The sequence below is a fragment of the Nyctereutes procyonoides genome, unplaced genomic scaffold, assembly GCF_905146905.1.
Source record: "Nyctereutes procyonoides isolate TBG_1078 unplaced genomic scaffold, NYPRO_anot_genome, whole genome shotgun sequence".
NCBI lineage: Eukaryota > Metazoa > Chordata > Mammalia > Carnivora > Canidae > Nyctereutes > Nyctereutes procyonoides.
In genome coordinates, this window is record NW_026575146.1 from 60,018,609 (window position 1) to 60,038,567 (window position 19,959).

Genomic DNA, 19,959 nt, shown 5'->3' on the forward strand with positions numbered 1-19,959 from the left:
CCTGCAAAAACTCTATAAATCAAATTATATAGATCATAAAATAAATGGATTAGAATTTTTAAAATAATGTTTTGACTTTAAAACTTTATTTTTGGAAGGAAAGAAAATTTGCTATTGCTGGCATTGATCATACCTCTTTTTTTGTATGTCTGTAATTGACATAAGTAGATATCATTTTCAAATACAAAACTCAGTGTTTTATTATCCAACCTGTGCAATAGACATTACTATAAGCCTAAACATGGAAATTAACAGGACCTCTGCAAAAACCTAAAGTAATAATAATTCAGGCAATAAGAAGTTTAAATGTAGGAAGGGCTGAAAATATTATGGTTTTGATCATGCTTCTCTATAAAACTACATTAACTTGTTCACACTGAAGCTTTGTCTAACATGATTGTCCATTGCATGGCATTTGAAATACAGAATCTCCACTGTAGAAGATGAAGATGATTCATCTATAGTATGGTTCTGTGACCTACACTTTAGACGATTAGAAATGGCTCCAGTGTACCAAATACGCTTCACAAATGAACAAGAAAATCTTATCTTCAGGTTTTTTTTTCAGAGCCTTTCACCTAAGGAACCATATGTACCCCTGATGGCTGAAATAAATCAGCACCATTTACCTCACTTTGATGGTACCTTGTTAATTGTGACATGGCTAAAGAAACTAGGTGCTTTGAAGACAATATTTAGCTCAACTTTGCTCTACATGTATACATAAGTTTTAGCTTTATAATTTCTCTGTGGTTCTGACATCTACAGCTGAAAGGGGACATCTATTTTATCAAAGCAGCAGCTGCTCTGTTGTAAATTACATGTCACATGCTTGAGTCCGAGGTCCTGTCCTTTTGGTCAGCAGAGACACTGCTCATTTCACTTGATGTACGTACCCAATGAGGGAATTGAAAAAGAAATTTAGCAACTAGTCAGCTCAAATGAGTGCAGACTTAGAGCAAAGTCTGACGCAAGTTTTCATTTTTTAATTTTAGCTTGTATCAGACAGTCTGGAGGTCATCACACTCAACCTACAATTGTCAGAAGCACTGAGTTTAATGCATATTAAAAAGTATATCTTTTTAGTATTCATAATACATGCAGGTATCTTTTAAATGTTATATAGTTCATAAGAAAAACACAAACATACCCATTAATTTGTGTGGTGTTGACAGGAGGTAGAAAACATGCTCCTTCAAATAAGTTTAACAGAAAAGAATTTAATGAAGGGACTGTGCTGACTGCGGGCAGGGTTTAAGGTAACCGGAAGGTACAGTGAGGCACCCAGGGGCAGAGAGACAGCAGCAAACCATTTATCCTGAGGCTGGAAGGGGAAAGGGAAGGGCTCAATGTTACCCAGAGCCTAGTGAGGGCTGGAGTTACGGGAGAGAGGAAGTCTGAAATGAGCTGTGACTCTAGGAAACCACTGACACCTCCAGAACCACAGACCTAAATTCACTGACTACCCCCCACTCCAGGCTCCTGCTGGTGTGGCCTGCTGACTGAGTTCAGCCTGAAGCCAGAGGGCAAAGGAGCCTGGGGGATGCAGGGCTGAGGTTCAGAACCCCAGGACTCAGGGCAGGGAAAGGTAGAGCATAGATCTGCAGGAAGAGGGAGGCAAACACAGAAGAACAAAGTGGTGACCTGATTTAAATTAAGTAATGATTTGATTCTGCGGGAGAGAATGTGTTCAGAGTTCTGGTGTAGATCAGATCCAAAGTCTTAGCAAGTATTAAAGATGGGCAACACATTTTGCCTTTTTTTATTTTAATAAGAAATTATGGTTTTGTACAAATCAATATTAGTTGTAAAGTAAATGCTAAGTATTGGAATAGATGTCTAAATCTCTTGACAAGAAAAATTAGAAACAGGATATACTTTTATTCAATGATTATAATAAAAACATACTTTATTTTATTTTTATTAAGTTTTAATTCCAGTTAACATACAGTGTTGTATTAGTTTCAAGTGTACAATATAGTGATTCAACAATTCTATAAGAAAAGTATACTTTAAATTGCCATTATAGTCAGTCACATTTAAATACATGACTCTTGGGGTGCCTGGGTGGCTCAGATGGTTAAGGGTCTCCCTTCAGCTCAGGTCATGACTGCAGGGTCCTGGGATGGAGCCCTGCGTCACTCAGCAGGGAGTCTGCTTCTCCCTCTCCCCTGCTCCTGCTATCTGTCTCTCAAATAAATAAATAAATAAATAAATAAATAAATAAATAAATAAATAAATAAAATCTTTAAAAAAAATATATGGCTCTTAAGAGAGGAACTTTTTTCCTCCCAATTATTGTTTCTTCAGGACAATGCTTACTCATTACCTTCCTAACTTTGTGCTGATTACTTTGCCGTGTTCCACATACATCACAAGTAAATTAGTATTTAGTGAACTAATTAAATTGGGATTTTTTTCTTTGTTCAGAAATTTCCTGGGGGGGGGGGAGCATAAGAATCCCAAGATATTGGGGATCCCTGGGTGGCTCAGTGGTTTGGCTCCTGCCTTTGGCCCGGGGCGTGGTCCTGGGGTCCCAGGGTCGAGTCCCGCATCAGGCTCCCTGCGTGGAGCCTGCTTCTCCCTCTACCTGTGTCTCTGCCTCTGTGTGTGTGTCTCTCTCATGAATAAATGGATAGATCTTTGAAAAAAAAAAAAAAAAGAAAGAACCTAAGATATCGTATGTACAAAAGGAATGAATAAGAAGCAATTGCTTTTCGTAGTAATATGTTTATGTTCTCTGGCTCAGGTTACAGGAACCTTGAGGAAAGACTTCGGTTCTGCTATGGCTCTAGAAGGGACACCTGCATATGTCTCAGTGTCTTATGGCTGAGCATGCTCAGTGGGATCCGGAGTCCCAATGAGGTTGTGGGGCTGACAGGCTAAAGGGTGCCCTATCCCCATTATCAGGATTGACTGTTTAAAGTGCTAAACATCTTACAATGCAGAGGGGAAAGGGAACTAGAAAAGCATATGCCTGACCACAGAATTGACATTATAGAGATGGGGAAAGATAAAAAAAAAAATGATGAAGAATAAAAATGGAGAATGAAATTAGAGATGGAATAAAGAATGAAGTAGTGACTGTGAGCACATAAGAGAGAGGAAAGTAGAAGATACATGAGAAAGAAGGGAACATTTTTGAGCATCTCCTTTGGCTACAGGGTAGTACTTGGGTATCCTTCTCCCCATCATAGTGATGAAGCTGAGGTTCAGAGAACATATATCACTTATCCAAGGTCATAAAACCAGTAAGTGATGGAGCCAAGGTCGGTCCTACGTGTGTCTGCCCCCAGTGCCTGTGATTTTTTGGTTGCATACACAGAGAATAATATATCCAGGGTCCTTAGTAGCCATTTCCTGGCCTTGTATCCAGAAGGCAGCAGTCTGGGCTCAGTTTTCCTTTCTAGATTTCCAGTTGTGCCACTGGAAGTTCTGCCGTTCCTCTTCCCTTCTTCTGTCCTGCACATTTCAGAGTAAGAATGTCCCACCATCATATGCACTGCTAATATGGTCCTTTGACAAATAGGCAAGGAATTCAACTGAAAGATTCTTTTCATAAACATTTTACAGGAAATTTTGAAATTTAACTTAAATGTCTCCTTTTTTTTCCACACACACAAAAAAAATCCCACTTTGCCTTATATTGTAGTTCATTTATAAACTCCTGGAAGACATAAAAATACTCTTTTAAAGGGAAAGACATACTCTGTTCTTGGGTAGAATGACTCAACAGTTCTTCCTAGATAAATTTATAATTGCATATAGTCCTAATTTTAAAAATCAATAAACTATTTTTATAGAGTTGGACAGATTGATATTAAAGTTTTTATGAAAATGCAAATATGTAATAAACATTGAAAAAATAAACTACAAGGCCATATTAGCCTAACCAGGCATTAAAACATACTAAAATTATAATACTGGTACATGAATAGACAAATTGGCCAGTGAAATAGCATGTCCAGAGATAGTGTCGAGTATACACGGAAGACTAATAAAGGTGACATCTCAAATCACTGGGGGGTAAAGATGGACTTTTTTTTTCCTTTCAAATTTTAGTATTGTCTATTCTAGCTCTGTGAAAAATGCTGCTGGTATTTTAATATGGATTGCATTAAATCTATGAGTTGCTTTGGGAAGTATAGTATAGTATTTAACAGTATTGGTTCTTCCAATTCACGAGCATGGAATGTCTTTCCATTTTTTTGTGTCTTCTTTCTTTTCTTTCTTTTCAGTGTTTTAGTTTTCAGAGTACAGGTCTTTCACCTCTTTCATTAAGTTTATTCCTAGGTATCTTACTCTTTTTGGTGCAATTGTAAATGGATTGATTTCTTGATTTCTCTTTCTGCTGCTTCATTATAGAAATGGAACATAGAATAGTACAGAATAGTATAGATATAGTATAGAAATGAAACAGATTTCTCTATGTTGATTTTGTATCCTGTGACTTTTCTGAATTTGTTCATCAGTTCTAGCAGTCTTTTGGGTTTTCTATGTAGACTATCATGTCATCTGTAAACAGTGAAAGTTTTACTTCTTCCTTGCAGATCTGAGTGCCTTTTATTTAGGTTGTTTAACTGCTGTGGCTAGGATTTCCAGTAGTACTATGTTAAATAAAAGTGGTGAGAGTGGAATTCCTGTCTTGTTCCTGACCTTAGGGGAAAAGCTCTTAGTTTTTCCTCATTTGGGATGATATTAGCTGTGGATTTTTTGAATATGGCCTTTGTGATGTCGAGGTATGTTCTATTTATACTTTGTTGAGGGTTCATATCATGAATGGATGTTGTATTTTTTCAGATACTTTTTCTGCATCTACTGAAGTGATCACAGGGTTCTTATCCTTTCTTTTATTAATGTGGTAAGTCATGTTTATTGACTTGCGAATATTGAACCACTCTTGCAACCCAGAAATGAATCCCAGTTGATCATGGTAAATGATTTTTTTTAAATGTATTGTTGGATTTGGTCTGCTAGTATTTTATTGAGAATTTTTGCATCTCTGTTCATGAGGTATACTGGCCTGTAGTTCTCGTCTTTAGTGGAGTCTGTCTGGTTTTGGTATCAGGGGAATGTTGGCCACACAGAATGAATTTGGAAGTTTTCTTTCCTTTCTGTTTTTTATAAGATGTACTTTTTAATGAATGTATGTACTACTAGGTAGCCATTTTGGGAAAGAAAATTGGATCCACATCTCACAAGAACAAACTCCAAATGGATTATGGATCTAAACATAAGTAAGTGAAGCTATACAAGTGCCATAGGGAAACATGGATGACTACCTCTTTAACTTTGGTATAGGTAAAGGCTTTCTAAACAAAGACTCAAAATGCAGAGTCAATAACATAAAGAATGTGAAAGCACAAGGTATTCCCTGCAGCACTATTTGCAATAGCAAAATAACTGAAAATAAGTACTTGTGGTAGGCAAAATAACAGGCCCTCAAAGAAATTTATGTTCTAACCCCCAGAACCTGTGAATATATTACCTTACATGGCAAACAGGGATTTTGCAGGTGTGATTTAGTTAAGGATTTTGAAATGGGGAGACCACCCTGAAATCTCCAAGTGGGTCTCATAAAATCACAAGGGTCCTCATAAATGAAAGATGGAGGGAAGAGAGTCAGAGGTAAAGATGCTACACTGCTGGCTTAAGGAGGGAAGAAAGGGACATGAGCCAAGGATTTCAGACAGCTTCTAGAAACTGGAAAAGACAAGGAAAGGATTCTCCTCTAGACCCTCCATGAGGAATGCAGCCCTGTTGACACTTTAATTTTCATCCAGTGAGCATTTTAAATTTCTTTCAGAACTGTAAGATAACCAATCTGTGGGTTTTTTTTTTTTGAAGTCACCAAGTTTGTGATAATTTGTCACAGGAATAGGAAACTAATATAGTGTCATAATCACTTGAATAAATAATGATATTCCACACAGTGGAGTACCATGTTCAAAAAATGAGAAAGGTCTCTATGAACAGCTTTGGAATAGTTTGCAGGATATACTGCTAAATGAAAAAAAGCAAGGCATAAAAGGGTATCAATGGCATGCTACCCTTCATGTAAAACAATACATGTGTATCTGTTTATTGTACAAAAGAAATTCAAGAAGGATAATCAAAGACTAGAGAAATTAGACACCTATAGGGAGAGTGTAGGAAGGGGGCTATATAAAGTGAATACACTGTAGAAAATTAAAGTAAGCTTTCTTACTGTCTGAGAAAGAACTTACAAAGAAAGGGGAAAGACTAGAATGAAACATCCTACTGGATTGCAATCAGAGATATCAGTATGAACTCCTGGTTTATAGTGTGCGTATATGCACGGGTTAGTATATGTACATGTCTTTGCTGAATGGAGCTAGGAACAATGACCATAGGAACAAACACACCTAGAATCTAGATCTTGATTTCTAAGGACTATTCTCCAATAAAACGAGCCAGGACTCTGAATAAGTGGTTAATTCTAATATTAGAGGAAGCTAATATACAAAGGGTATCTATAAACTCTCTATACTAGTTTTGTAACTTTACTGCAAATCTAAAATTATTTCCAACTAAAGCATTTCTGAAAATGTGGTTTGACTATAATTTTGCATCTAGTAAATTTATTGAAGAATAATGATACTTTGGATTGTTCCCTTTAAGTATTAAGGATATTTATAGGGGGTATTTTTTCTCTCTTAAGAATCCTCCTTCGGGCAGCCCTGGTGGCTCAGCGGTTTAGCGCCACCTTCGGTCCGGGGTGTGATCCTGGAGACCCAGGATCGAGTCCCATGTCGGGCTCCCTGCGTGGAGCTTGCTTCTCCTTGGCCTGTGTCTTTGCATCTCTCTCTCTCTCTCTCTCTGTGTGTGTGTGTGTGTCTCATGAATAAATAAATAAATAAAATCTTAAAAAAAAAAAAAAGAATCCTCCTTTCTGGGCAGCCCGGGTGGCTCAGTGGTTTAGCGCAGCCTTCAGCCCAGGGGCCTGATCCTGGGCACCCGGGATCAAGTCCCATGTCAGGCTCCCTGCATGGAGCCTGCTTCTCCCTCTGCCTGTGTCTCTGCCTGTGTGTGTGTGTCTGCGTTTCATGAATAAATAAATAAAATCTTTTTTAAAAAATCCTCCTTCCTCTGCTGCCCTGCATCCTTAATTATCTTAAGGAAGAAAATGGAGTAGAAACAAAATAAATATGAGAAGTCTAAAGATTTTAACAGCAAGCCTGCATGAAATTCTTTTTGGAATAAGGTAGGGTGAGAGGGAGAAAGAGTACATATTAAGATTTATAGAGAAAAAAAAAGATTTATAGAGAAAATAAAATCATTAAGGCCATAGTATCATATTTTAATTAACAATTTTGCATCCAAACTCCGTCCCAAGGCATTCAGAACATGTTTTACTGAGTTAATAGGTAAAGTAACCACCTATGTTCACGCAATGAACTAAAAATGAATTAAAACCCAGGAGGAGATTTATGAAAACAGAATATACAGCTAAGGGAGAAAAAGAAAAAGAAAAAGAAAAGCTTTTTGGTAGTCTATAATGGCATTCATTGGTCTCACTGAAGTTTGTGATCAAACCTAAAGACAGTGTGTCTCCTCCCCTTTAGAGAATTAATTGCAGGAAGGGTCCTAGACCCACTGTCAGCATGGAAGGACTAGGCAGCAAAAGATCAACTTGGTGGCCTGACCTTTCTTTGTCATTTGTAGAAGCAAGTGCCTATGGGACCAATGACCTTTTTATTTCACTTCGATTTCCTACCATTTCTGAATATGAATCTCAGCTCAGCTTTGGTTTCTATCTAAGGTCATGAGTTCAAGCCCTGCATTGGGCTCCCCACTGGACATGCAGCTACTTAAAAAATTGTTTTTAACTCTAGTATACTTAACAATACAGTACTATATTAGTTTCAGGTGTACCATAAAGGATTCAACAATTCCATACATTTCTCAGTGCTCATCATAAGTGTATCTTTTATTAAAAACTATTATACACTCTGAATCTCCTTCATCTAATTCACCCATCCCCCCCACCTCCCTTCTGGTAACCCTCAGTTTGTTCTCTATAGTTAAGAGCCTGTTTTTATTTTTTTTTCTCTGCTTATTTTTTTTTCTTAAATTACAAGAGTGGAATCATATAGTGTTTCTTTCTTTTTCTTTGTCTTTACCTTTATGCTTTTAAGAATTTGTGTGTTTAGATTGGATCCACATGGATAATCAAGGATAATTTTCCCATCTCAAGGTCTGCTCCCCCAGTTGTATCTGCAAGGTCCGTTTTGCCACATTAGGTTATATATTCAAAGTTCTGGGGATTAGGGTATGGACATCTTTAGGGGGCCAGTATTCAGCTTACCACATACACATACACAACCATCTGGTTATTGCAGCATAACTCATTCTCTTTCCAGCAAACTAGATGAGAAGTTCCTTGAATACAGAGCCTGTACCTTATACATTTCTGAGTCCTGCTTAGCTTATCATTTTATATATATTAAATAACTATCTATTTTTTGGTTTATAACTATGCTTCCTTTCTATAACACCAAACTCTAACTATAGACATACAAGTCAAAGGATGGCTTTCATGTATTTTAAAATTTTTAGTTTGTTGCCTATTTACAGTAAAGTGAATAAGTTACCTGAGTTATCTTTACATGGACCATAAGTGCTTTGCGTACATAGCACTAAAGCACAGCAAGGACCTATGGAATCTTCCTTCATTTTTTTCTGCTCTCTACTTCCAGTTTCCATCCTATTCTATAACATCAAAATGCTTCTTAGCCACTCAGGTGATATAAAGTTAGCTTAGGTATGCCGTCTAATGGCATTTTAAGAAAGTATTTATTAAAAAAAAATTTTTTTTAAAGATTTTATTTATTCCTGAGAGACAGAGAGAGAGAGAAGCAGAGACACAGGCAGAGGGAGAAGCAGACCCCATGCAGGGAGCCCAGTGTGGGACTCGATCCCACCAGGATCATGCCCTGGGCCAAAGGCAGGTGCAAAACCGCTAAATCACCCAGGGATCCCAAAAGTATTAATTTTTATCTGAGTGATAGTTTACTGAGTATAGCTATCTATCTACCATCCTCAGTAACAGAGTCTAAACAAAGCAATGAGAAACTGAAGTTTACTGATGATCTGAAAATATCATTATAACTAGTCATATGAATCCCCTCCAGCTCAATTTGAACTAAAGTTGTTCATAAAGAAAACTTTCTGATTTGAAGCCTTTTATAAGTTTTTATTAGTCAGACTCCAGTGACTGATTTAATTTCATGATTAAGTTAAAAACTTACTTGGTTCCATCTTCAATATGCATTATACTAAATTCCTGCCAATCATTAACTATAATTATGTAGCATCATAGAAAAAGGAAAGGCAGAAGTCTCAAACCAGGCTATGCATTACAGTCCCCTGGAGAGCTTAGAGCAATAACAACATGCCCCACCATGAAGAGATCTAATTGGTCTGGGTGGGGCTAAACATCATCCCAGGGCCCTGGGTGAGTACAATGTACAGCCAGTTAGGAACCTGGGCACTGGTATGAAATGTAGCTGAATCTCTCATTCTGGTCCTTTCCCTGAATGAAAACAAACAAACAAAACAATAACATGGGATTGTTGAGTTATGATTTATCTTTCTTTCTTTTTTTTTTTACCAAAAAATAAAAGTAGAACTAGGAAAAAAAAAAAAAAAACACTGGGAAAAGGATTCTAGTCATTAGGCTTTTCTTTAATGAAAGTTTTGCTCTATTTCCTCTATTTACCTTTTTTATCGAGATGCCTTTAAATAGGAAAAGGGCCAAAAGACATGCTGTCACAAGCTAAAGGCATTAGTACATAGTGTTTCAACTGAGATTTTTAAAAATCTTTTAAAGAACTTACAAAGACATGTAATCTTCTATTCCAGTGGCTCATTCCTTATATTTGCTGAGTCCTGCTCAGTCCCAGGGGCTTGGGATATGAGGTCAATTCCAGGCCAGCTTTAGCTGTTTGGGTTCATTCAACATGTAGGATGGAGCCTATCTATGGGTAGCTTCAGGAGTATTGTGATAACAAGATTCTTCAATTTAGTAATGGGTTCATTGGTGCTCATTTTATTATGTTTAATAACTTACAAATATATTCTCTAGTATGTATCAAATGTTTTGTGCTACCTTTTTTTCAATAAAAGAATAGCTCTAAACCCTAGGAATGACATTAGAAGTTTAATTTCTTTAAATGGGGAGCATTTGAGGACCCACCAACCTTTCAAAAATTTCTATAGATTATGTTTCACTCTAGGCTATCCCAGTTAGGATCAAAACTTAAGTAGCTTTAGGGTTGGAAAGATGCTTCAACCATATTGATCTACATTCTCTTTGTCATCTTTTCTTGAAATTAGAAGATAAATAATAAAGTATATCTTGATAAATAAGGAAAAACTAATTGTCTTAACCAAACACACGTTGGGAGAATCAGTCTGCATGGGCCATGAACAATCCCATACTTTTTACTGGGTAAGCCAAGGATACAGGCTCTGACTGCTTTTTACCTGGGCCATTTCTCAGAGTTTTATTTGCAGTAAGCAACCTTGAGAGATGAAGTAACAGGTCTTATCTAAGAGCAGCCTTACTGACCAGTCATGGTAAAAGTAGTAGATTCCAGTTTACTGTTTCCCACTCTATCCACCTTGGCATCCAATTAAGCCTACCTCCATCTGGGATATATATAAAGCATCTTATGCTTATAATGAATATACTTATGCTGCTCACTGCACTGTAAATAACAAGTCTTCTGCCAGTATCTGTGAAGCAGTAACAGACTTGTAAGTTGTGTAAAATCCCAGACCCTTCACAGAGCCTGCCAGTTTCGGTGACAAGAAAGAGACACTGATAGAGACATAGTGCTCTGAAAGAGAAAGGACAAGGGCCTTTGTTGGTTGGGTTATTAGATAAGAAAAGACTCTCAGATCTGGTAGGAAATAGCCTCACCCAGGTGGTGGTAAGAGTGGGAAAGTAGAGAAAGGGTCTCTCACTGTCCAGTGTGTTAAATGGGGCTGAACAAAAGGTAGAATCCAAATAAGCTGCTCAGATGGTGCTGTGATTGTGGCATGTTGTCCTGTGGAGTGGGAGAAGGAAAGGATATGATCAAGAAAATGGGGGCAGCAAGTCTCACAGCCCAGCCAAAAGGCAGGCATTGTGGCTACAGCTGAAGGGAGGTGCCTTGAAATGGAGAGTAAGTGCAAAGCCTTGCTTAATCTCTCCCTCTGCCTCTCCCTCCAACTTCAGCTGCTTTAGGGAGAAGGCCTGATGTACTGAGGAACTTCAAAGAGAAGAGAAGAGGAACTCAAATGTTTATGGCTCTGTTGGATACAGGTGCCCAAGTATGCTTGGTCCCATGTGGGGAGACTGAACTCAGCAGCAGGATGGCCCAGAGAGCTGAGGGTGCAGAGCAGAACAATGACACCAGTAGAGGCTAAGAGAATGATGTCCCTGAACACCAGCACTCTTCAGAAGCCAGGGGTCCACGGGGGAGGAAGCGGTACCAATTCGGGAATGAGGAGCCAAAGGGCAAAAAGCTGTCCTTGCCCCTCTGCATTCCCCAGTTTTCCCCAGCTGTAAGACAGTGTAATCTCCTTAACTACTAAGATAACCCCTGAAGTACCTGTGTTAAATTCTTTGGTCTGTGTTCCCATAGAGAAAAAAAGTACTGGAATTCAAATGATGAGTTTGGGCAAAGTTTGCAGTAAGGAAGGGAAATGAAAGTGATCCTTGAGCTGATTCAGGATACTGCAGTAATGTCCCCTGCAAATAAATGTCTAATGAAATTGATATTTACTTGCTTAAATTGTAAATACTCATAGTGATGAGAGGACACTCATTTAGGGATTCCCTGACATCTTCCAGGTGGTCTATTAGAAACAATATAGAATCCCACGGAGAAAAAGAGAAAATCAGAGCCAATCTCCAGAGAGACCATTGCCTATACAGCATCACCACCTGCAAAGACAGGCACCAAATACCTCCTGTATTAGTTTCCTGGGACTGTCAAAACAAAGTACACCACAAACAAGGTGGCTTAACAGCAGAAATTTATTGTCTCAATTCCAGAGGCTAGAAGTCCAAAATTGAGGTGTCAGTAGGGTTAGTTGCTTTCCCAGGGCTATGTGCTAGCATCAGTTCCAGGCCTCTGTCCTTGGCTCGTAAATAGCTGACCTCATAGTCACATCACATTCTCTCTGTAGGCATGCCTCTGTGTTCAGATTTACCCCATTTTATGAGGACAGCAGTCTTATATTGGATTAGGGCCCATCCTACTGACCTCATTTTACTTGATTGACTCAGTAAAGACTTTCTCCAAACACATCATATTCTGAGATAGTAGGGATTAGAACTTTAACATATGAATTGTGGAAAGGACATACAATTCAACCCATAACATAACCCTTTCAAAAAGGCAGGAGGAAGCGACTGACTATGACTGAGCTCTTGTTAAAAATGAATACCTGACCCAGGGAGTCTTGTGACTCTCAGGCTTCATCCCGTTTTGAGGTGGGTTGATGAGGACATGACAGGTACAAGGAAAGGGTCTGTTTGCTAGTCAAATAAAAATGTATTTGAGGGTATGACTGGCCTGGCCCTAAAGTCACTCCAGAATTTCATAAAGGAGTAGTAGCTACCACTTTTGGGAAAATCTTCCATCTCCTACCCTGCCACATGAAATAGAGCTACTGGCTTAATTGGGCCCTTGGATTCATAGAGAAATGCATGGGCCTAGTTTACCTCTGTTTCAGCTGAGCTGAAAACTGATGGCAATGATAGTGTTCCTACTAGTTTGAATTTAGCACTAGCTATAGTGGTCACTGGGATCAGTGGGCAGAAGTCAAGGCTGTTCTCAAAGCTCTGATCAATAGGGCTGAGAGGCAGGTTGTTGGGAGGCAACTGTCCATGGCCCCTGAATGTCCCCGTACATTCTTGCTGAGTAGGCCAAGGATAGAAGACCCAGATTGCTGTTATTCGGGTCATTTCTCTGGGTTGTATTTAGGGCAAATGACCTTGAGGAATGAGGTCAAGTCCCGCACCCCCCCCCCCATCCCCAGCTTGCTGATTCTTATAAAGGCAGTAGATTCCCTAAGCCCAGGATTCCTCATATGTGCACAGCATCCATTTAACTCCATCTTTGTCACCTCTGTGAGACTCGAGGAACATGGAGATATTCATGCCAACCTCACAATCATGTTGCTTACTGTGCTATGAGTAATGAAGTCCTTTGTCTCTGATGGAAGTGTCTCTTGTATTGGCCAGTGTCCATGAAATAGGAACAGGCTAATTTGTTAGCTTGAGAGTGGGATAAAATCCCAGGCCCTTCATATATCGTGACTTCATGGGAACTGATGTAAAGTCTGTCATTTCCAAAGGTCTTAGGAAAGGACTCTCTGGGTCTTTGACATTCTTGGCTGTTTTTTTTTTTTTAATTTTTTATTTATTTATGATAGTCACAGAGAGAGAGAGAGAGAGAGAGAGAGAGAGAGAGAGGCAGAGACACAGGCAGAGGGAGAAGCAGGCTCCATGCACCGGGAGCCCGACGTGGGATTTGATCCCGGGTCTCCAGGATTGCACCCTGGGCCAAAGGCAGGCGCCAAACTGCTGCGCCACCCAGGGATCCCTCTTGGCTGGTTTTTATGCCTAATGTTTGCTCTCCCCTAGGTCACTGTGCTCTGTTACAACAATTTGTTTCCATTCTTTAAATTGTTCCATTCTCCCAAAAAAATTTGTTATCCTGCACAAGACACTCAATACCAGTAATAACAGTAGCAGCGACGTAATACTTTTAAGGTGAAAGACAGTGTTCTATAGACCTGTAGCATTGTTCTGTATACTCTCTATATACCGTCATTACTCCTCAAAACAACCCTCTGAAGCGGATACTGTCACCTCCGGCTGACAGACCTGGAGACTGAGGCACACATCATACAGTTAGTCGGGGGGTGGGGCGTGGGGGATGGGATTCAAACCTGGATTTAGTCCTCACTTTGAACCCCTTGCCATACTGTCTCACAGTAGGACCTTCTAATCTCAGGGCCATAATGAACCACAAAGGCCAAGAGATCTTTGCTTGAAATCTTAGGAAAATAATTTTAGTCAAACTTTAAGCACTTGATTTTGACATACAACATTTTGTAATCCTTTTTGACAACCTCTAATAGGAAATTAGACAATCTTCTACATTGCTTTGATCTTTTCTATTCCAACCTATGCATAAATCCAATGTCAAGTTTTCACACTATATATTAATTTCCTAATGTTGCTATAACAAATTATCAAATTTAGTGGCTTAAAACAATGTAAATTAATTAACTTATAGTTCTGGAGTCAGAAATCCAAAGTGGGCTGGTGGGACTGTGTTCCCTATGAGCTCTAGGAGAGAATCTGTATCCTTTCCTTTTCTAGCTTCTAGAGGCTACCTGAATTCCTTTGCCTTTTACTCTATCTTCAAAGCCAGCGGTGTAGCATCTTCAGATCTCTCTTTCTAACTTTGACCCTCTTACCTTCTTCTATCCCTTATAAGGACCTTTGTAATTACATTGGGCCCATCCAGATAATCCAGGATAATTGAGCATCATCTCTGTCTCAAACTCCTTAACTTAATCACTTGCAAAGTCTCTTTTGCCATGTAAGGCAGTGTATTCAGAGGAGATTAGGATGCAGATATTTGGTAAGGGGAGAGGAATTATTCTACTTACCCTACACTCTAAGCAGCATGTCTTCAGTATGGAACTTGTACACAAGTATCAGGATTGGAGGTATAAACACACCCATTCACCAGATAACTAATAATGCATTTCATCTTGATTCTGAGGATGGAGCACAAAAAACATTTCACCCTTTGCAGTGAAAGAGAACAGTACTGCTGGAGTACATGTTGTGGAAACGACTATAACAACATAAAAGCTTAATTATTTGAAAATGTACCTGGAGTCGAGCATTCATAAGCATAAACTCCTGTTGGTTTTTCATGTTTTCATTCATAGATTTTGAGAAAATAAACCCCATCTTGACCTAAAATGTGAAAAAGCAAAGAGGCTTAAAACAATATATTCTGCATATGCCCTCATATGATATACTTTGAGCTACCATACACTTATAACAATGTAAAAAATTTCCTGGGAATACAGCATGGATTATATAGTCCTTGCTTTTTTTTTTTTTTTAAGATTTTATTTATTTATTCATGAGAGACACAGAGAGAGAGAGAGAGGCGCAGAGACACAGGCAGAGGGAGATACAGGCTCCATGCAGGAAGCCTGACGTGGGACTCGATCCCAGGTCTCCAGGATCACGCCCTGGGCTGAAGGGGGCGCTAAACCGCTGAGCCACCCAGGCTGCCCTAGTCCTTGCTTCTAAGTAGTTGTCTGATCTTGGGCAAACTTAACCAGCCTGGCCAACATTTGCTCACCTAAGACCAGTGGACAGAACTTAGGTAACTTCTAAAATTTTCTCCCACTCTATGAGTATACAGCTCCATGTTTCCTGATTTTTCTTCCCACTGTAAATCTTGAAGAACTGAATACTTTAAAACAAACAAACAAAAAGACCTCTTTTTTGTGTGTGTGAGGGACCAGTTGGATACTGTCCATCTTCTTAACTTCTGTACAGTTGGATGACAGAAACTTTGCTTCTGAGAAGGGGTGATTCAGAAGATGCATTGCACACCTTGAGGACAGGCTTCTGTGCTCCTTGCATTTGTATTTTAGGAAGTTTCAGGTGTCTCAAGGTCACTATGTCAAAATTCTTCCTGTAATCCCTGTCCCTCTCCTACATACCCTCTTCAGGCTTCACCTTTGTTCTCTGCAGGCTACTGCTAAAGTTCTCAAGAGGGAAAGAACAAAATGATACTTAAATGTCCTGGGAAAAGCAATTTTTAAATGAATACACGGTATTTCTTATCTTATTTATCTTACTTAAGAAGTTCTTAAATGGGCCATCACTTCTAGGGGCCAAAATTTCAATTTTTTGTTCTTAACCCAATTGTGTAGATACAGAAGGCCTTCAGTTAGATTAATTTTACTTTCAGAAGATTGCAAAACTCATGGAAGTTCCAGTTGCTCTATCCTCAATGATATTGCTGATTCTCTTTGGTAGGCTACTGAGCAGGGTTGTGAAACTTAGGTCACAGTGGCCAGTCTCAATGCTTTCTATCCAGGACTCACACTCTTCTGTGAGAAACCCAGCAGAGCTTCTATTTTCCATACCCTCATCAGGAAGTAGTGGGTTCTGGCTAATTGGGGAGATGATGCTAAGGGAGGGAGGGCATTTCATGCCAGACAAGTAGAATGAGTCATCCTTGCTAATTTGGCTCCAGGTGAGTGAGAACTACAAGCCAGATTTCAGTGGCTTCCCTGGATTCTGGCCATAGCTACATTCTTGAATTACAAGGGCCTCTGAGCCAGAGTCAGCCTCAATGCTGGGCATAGGAGGCTGAACCACTCACTGTAGAGAAGAGGCAGGCCATTAAGTTTCACTCCCCTTCTGCCACTGCCCCATTCCATCCTCTATTAGAGGCTACCTCATGAGGGTAGGGAGACCTAACAGAAGTTTCTGCAGACTTTGACACCCCCAGTCAGCTATCTCCAACAGCAGACCAGAACTTGTTTGAAGGAAAGAGCAATATATTATCCATCTTGGCAGTTCCCATGATGTCTTTTTTGCATAAATATTTGAATAGAGCATGAATGGTACAAGAGAAACCTAGCTCAGGTCACTTGCCATTCCTTATTTTTTTTCTGTATGTAGGAATAGATAGCTGAATTTTTACATATGCTGCAAACATTTATAAAGAAAACTGTCCTCTAATCTCATTCCTACACACACACACACACACACCCATACGAAATGTGTCTCTTAGAGTGCCCCCATTTATAAGGGGGTGCGATCTCTACTGAAGTGGAGTCCTCTTGTCAGCCATCAAGGGAAGAGAAACTATCTGGAAGATTATAGTGCAGGATTACCTGTGTTCTGGCCTTGGTTTCTTGGGTCTAGATGGTGGTGCGGATGTGTTGGAGGACACTCCCAAGGGTTAAAGGCAGAATCCAAGCAGGATGAAGAGCTTCCTTGTGTTCCTTAAGGGAAACCACACCTGAAAATGAGTGTACACCTTTTAAACTATGCCCTAGAGTTCAGTAGTTTCAGCTTCCTTCTCCTTCCCCACCCTAACAAAGCCATTTCCAGAGTCTAGGAAGCTCCTTAGGATGGTCAGAATACTCTGTTTTCTCTCTCCCAGTCACAAAATATGTATCAGAAACCAAGCAAGAGTGATCTTGCAATTTTGAATTCACTCAATTGAATAAGATAAATCTTCTAAAAATCCTAACACTTTATCACTGGTGCCAAATGTCTTGCTACTTAACAACTAAGATACCAGTCTGTCTCAGCGGGAGAGAATGCTGAGAATGCTGATTTGGTCCCTTCTGACTTCATTTTTCCTTTGATTACCTGAGACCTTAAAACGGGCTATTTAATGCTCCAGCCCCTCTCAGCTGTGCAGTGATTCACAGTGGGAATGGGTATTTCTGAGGAGTGCAGGGGGCTGCAAGTTCTAGGCAGCCTTCCTCCAGTCACCGCAGGGATCTAGCATTTGATTTACGTATTAAGAGGGAGAGAGAGACGGAAAGAGAGAGAGAGATAAGTTCATGACCTATGGACTTTTGTTATCCAAATGTCTGTGCTGATTCATTTCCTAGTCAAATGACACTTTACCTACACTTATGACTGGTGCCACAATTACAATCAGTCTCTGTAAATTTTTACGTTCCATTCACACCCACTTCCTCTACATATTCCAGGTCAGAATCCACCCACAGCTTCCGGGATGTTTTCCCTAATGCACACCCAATTGTTGAAACTCGGGGATTTCCTGCAGTGCTGTGCTGATTCCCACGGACAGGGCTCGGCCGGCTTTCCCCAACTCCGTGACGTCGATACGGGAGGGGCCTGGAGTCCCTGCGAGGAGGAGTGGCTCTCCTGGAACGAGGTAGGGGACACGCCGCTCAGCACTGGGGACGGGAGGGGGGCCCGGGGGGGTGCCCCAAGGAGCGGGCGCCTAGCGCGGCCCGGAGTGCAGGGGGCCGGGCAGCCCCGCCCTCCCCACCAGCCCTCGGCCCGCGGGCAGTCCTGGGGCGCGCACTCACCGGGGGCGGGCGGCGGAGGTGCGACCGGCACTCGAGGCGGAGGCCTGCAGGCCCGGGGCTCCTTGACCGCGCCGGGACCGGAACTCGCCCCGCAGAGCCTCGGGATTGGGTGGCCCTGACGGAGCCTCGGCCAATCAGCGCAGCCCTTGCTTCCTTAAAGGGGCCGCTCGCCTGGCTGAGGCCTAGTGTGTGCTTTTAAAAAGTATAGTTGACGCACAATGTTACATTAGTGTCAAGTGTACAACCTAGTGGTTTGACAAGTTTATGCCTTATGCTGTCCCCGTAGGACCTGACTCTATTCCCCGTCACTTACTCTATAACTGGAAGCCTCTGCCTCCCGGTCCCCTTCACCCATTTTGCCCATCCTCTTATGGCCTTCCCATCTGGCAAGAATCAGTTTCTCCTCTGTATTTACAGTCTGTTTTGGCTTTTGTTTGTTTATTCACTTGTTTTTTAGATTCCACATATAAGCGAAGTCATATAACATTTGTCTTCCTCTTTCTCTGACTTACCTCACTTAGCATAATACCACCTACGTCCATCCATGTTGTTACAAATGGCAAGATCTCCTTTTTTACGGGCGAGTAATATTCCAGTGTGTGTACACGTATATATACCACCTCTTCTTTATCCATTCATCTATTGATGGATGTTTAGGTCACTTTTATATGTTGGCAGGTATAAATAATGCTGCAATAAACATAGGGGTGCATATATCTTTTTCAATTAGTGTTCTCATTTTCTTTGGGTAAATACCTAGTAGTGTAGCTACTGGATATGGTAATTCTAATTTTAATTTTTTAAGAACCTCCATACTGTTTTCCACAGTGGCTGCACCAGTTTGCGTTCCCACCAACAGTGCATGAGGGTTTCTTTTTCTCCACATTCTTGCAAATACTTGTTATTTCATGTCTTTTTGATTTGCCATTCTTACAGGTGTCAGGTGACATCTCATTGTGGTTTTGATTTGCATTTCCCTGGCTGTTGAGTGATGTTGAGTGTCTTTTCATGTATCTATTGGTTATATGTATGTCTGCTTTGGAAAAATGTATATTCAGGTCATCTGCCCATTTTTTTAAATAAGATTTTATTCACTTATTCATGAGACACACACAGAGAGAGAGGCAGAGACACAGGCAGAGGCAGAAGCAGGCTCCCTACAGGGAGCGATGTGGGACTTGATCCCTGGACCCCAGAATCATGCCCTGAGCCAAAGGCAGACACTCACCTGCTGGGCCACCAAGGCGTCCCCATCTGCCCATTTTTTAATTGGATTTTTTTTTTTTTTTGGTGTTGAGTTGTATAAGTTCTTTGTATGTTTTGAATATTAAGCCCTTAACAAATGTATCATTTGCAACTATCTTCTCCCATTCAGTAGGTTGCCTTTTTATTTTGTTGATGGTTTCCTTTGCTGTGCAAAAGCTTTTTATTTTGGTGTAATCCCAGGAGTTTCTGTTTTATTTCCCTTGCCTGAAGAGACATGCATAGGAAAATGTTGTTAAGGCCAATGTCAAAGAAATCACTGCCTATGGTTTTTTTTCTAGGAGTTTTATGGTTGCAAGTCTCATATTTAGGTCTATAATCCATTTTGAGTTTATTTTTGTGTATGGTGTAAGAAAGTGGCTCGGTTTCATTCTTTTGCATGTAGCTCTCCAGTTTCCCAGACCATTCATTTCCCCATTGTATATTCTTGCCTTCTTTGTTGTAGATTAATTGGCCATATAAATGTGAGTTTATTTCTGGGCTCTCAATACTGTTCCATTGATCTATGTGTCTATTCTTGGGTAGTTCCATACTGTTACTATTTATATTACA

The 19,959-nt window shown here is 40.2% G+C and overlaps 1 protein-coding gene across 9 annotated transcripts in view; it reads right to left on the minus strand.

Moving 5' to 3' along the window:
- Nucleotides 1-18,249, minus strand: part of PLGRKT (plasminogen receptor with a C-terminal lysine) — a 55,503-nt gene extending 37,254 nt beyond the window's left edge. The window contains exons 1-6 of one of the 9 annotated variants that reach the window (XR_008662494.1): nt 18,145-18,238; nt 17,846-17,977; nt 16,966-17,093; nt 14,930-15,016; nt 14,701-14,811; nt 1,914-9,556 (exon numbers count right to left, since the gene is read on the minus strand). The gene's annotated coding sequence lies outside the window, so the exon portion shown is untranslated. Of the gene's footprint in view, nt 1-1,913; nt 9,557-11,963; nt 13,914-14,700; nt 14,812-14,929; nt 15,017-16,965; nt 17,094-17,449; nt 17,585-17,845; nt 17,978-18,144 lie in introns of those variants that run through there. The other 8 variants (XR_008662496.1, XR_008662495.1, XR_008662493.1 and 5 more) reach the window with 8 other exon arrangements.
- Between the last annotated feature and the right edge of the window lie 1,710 nt (nt 18,250-19,959).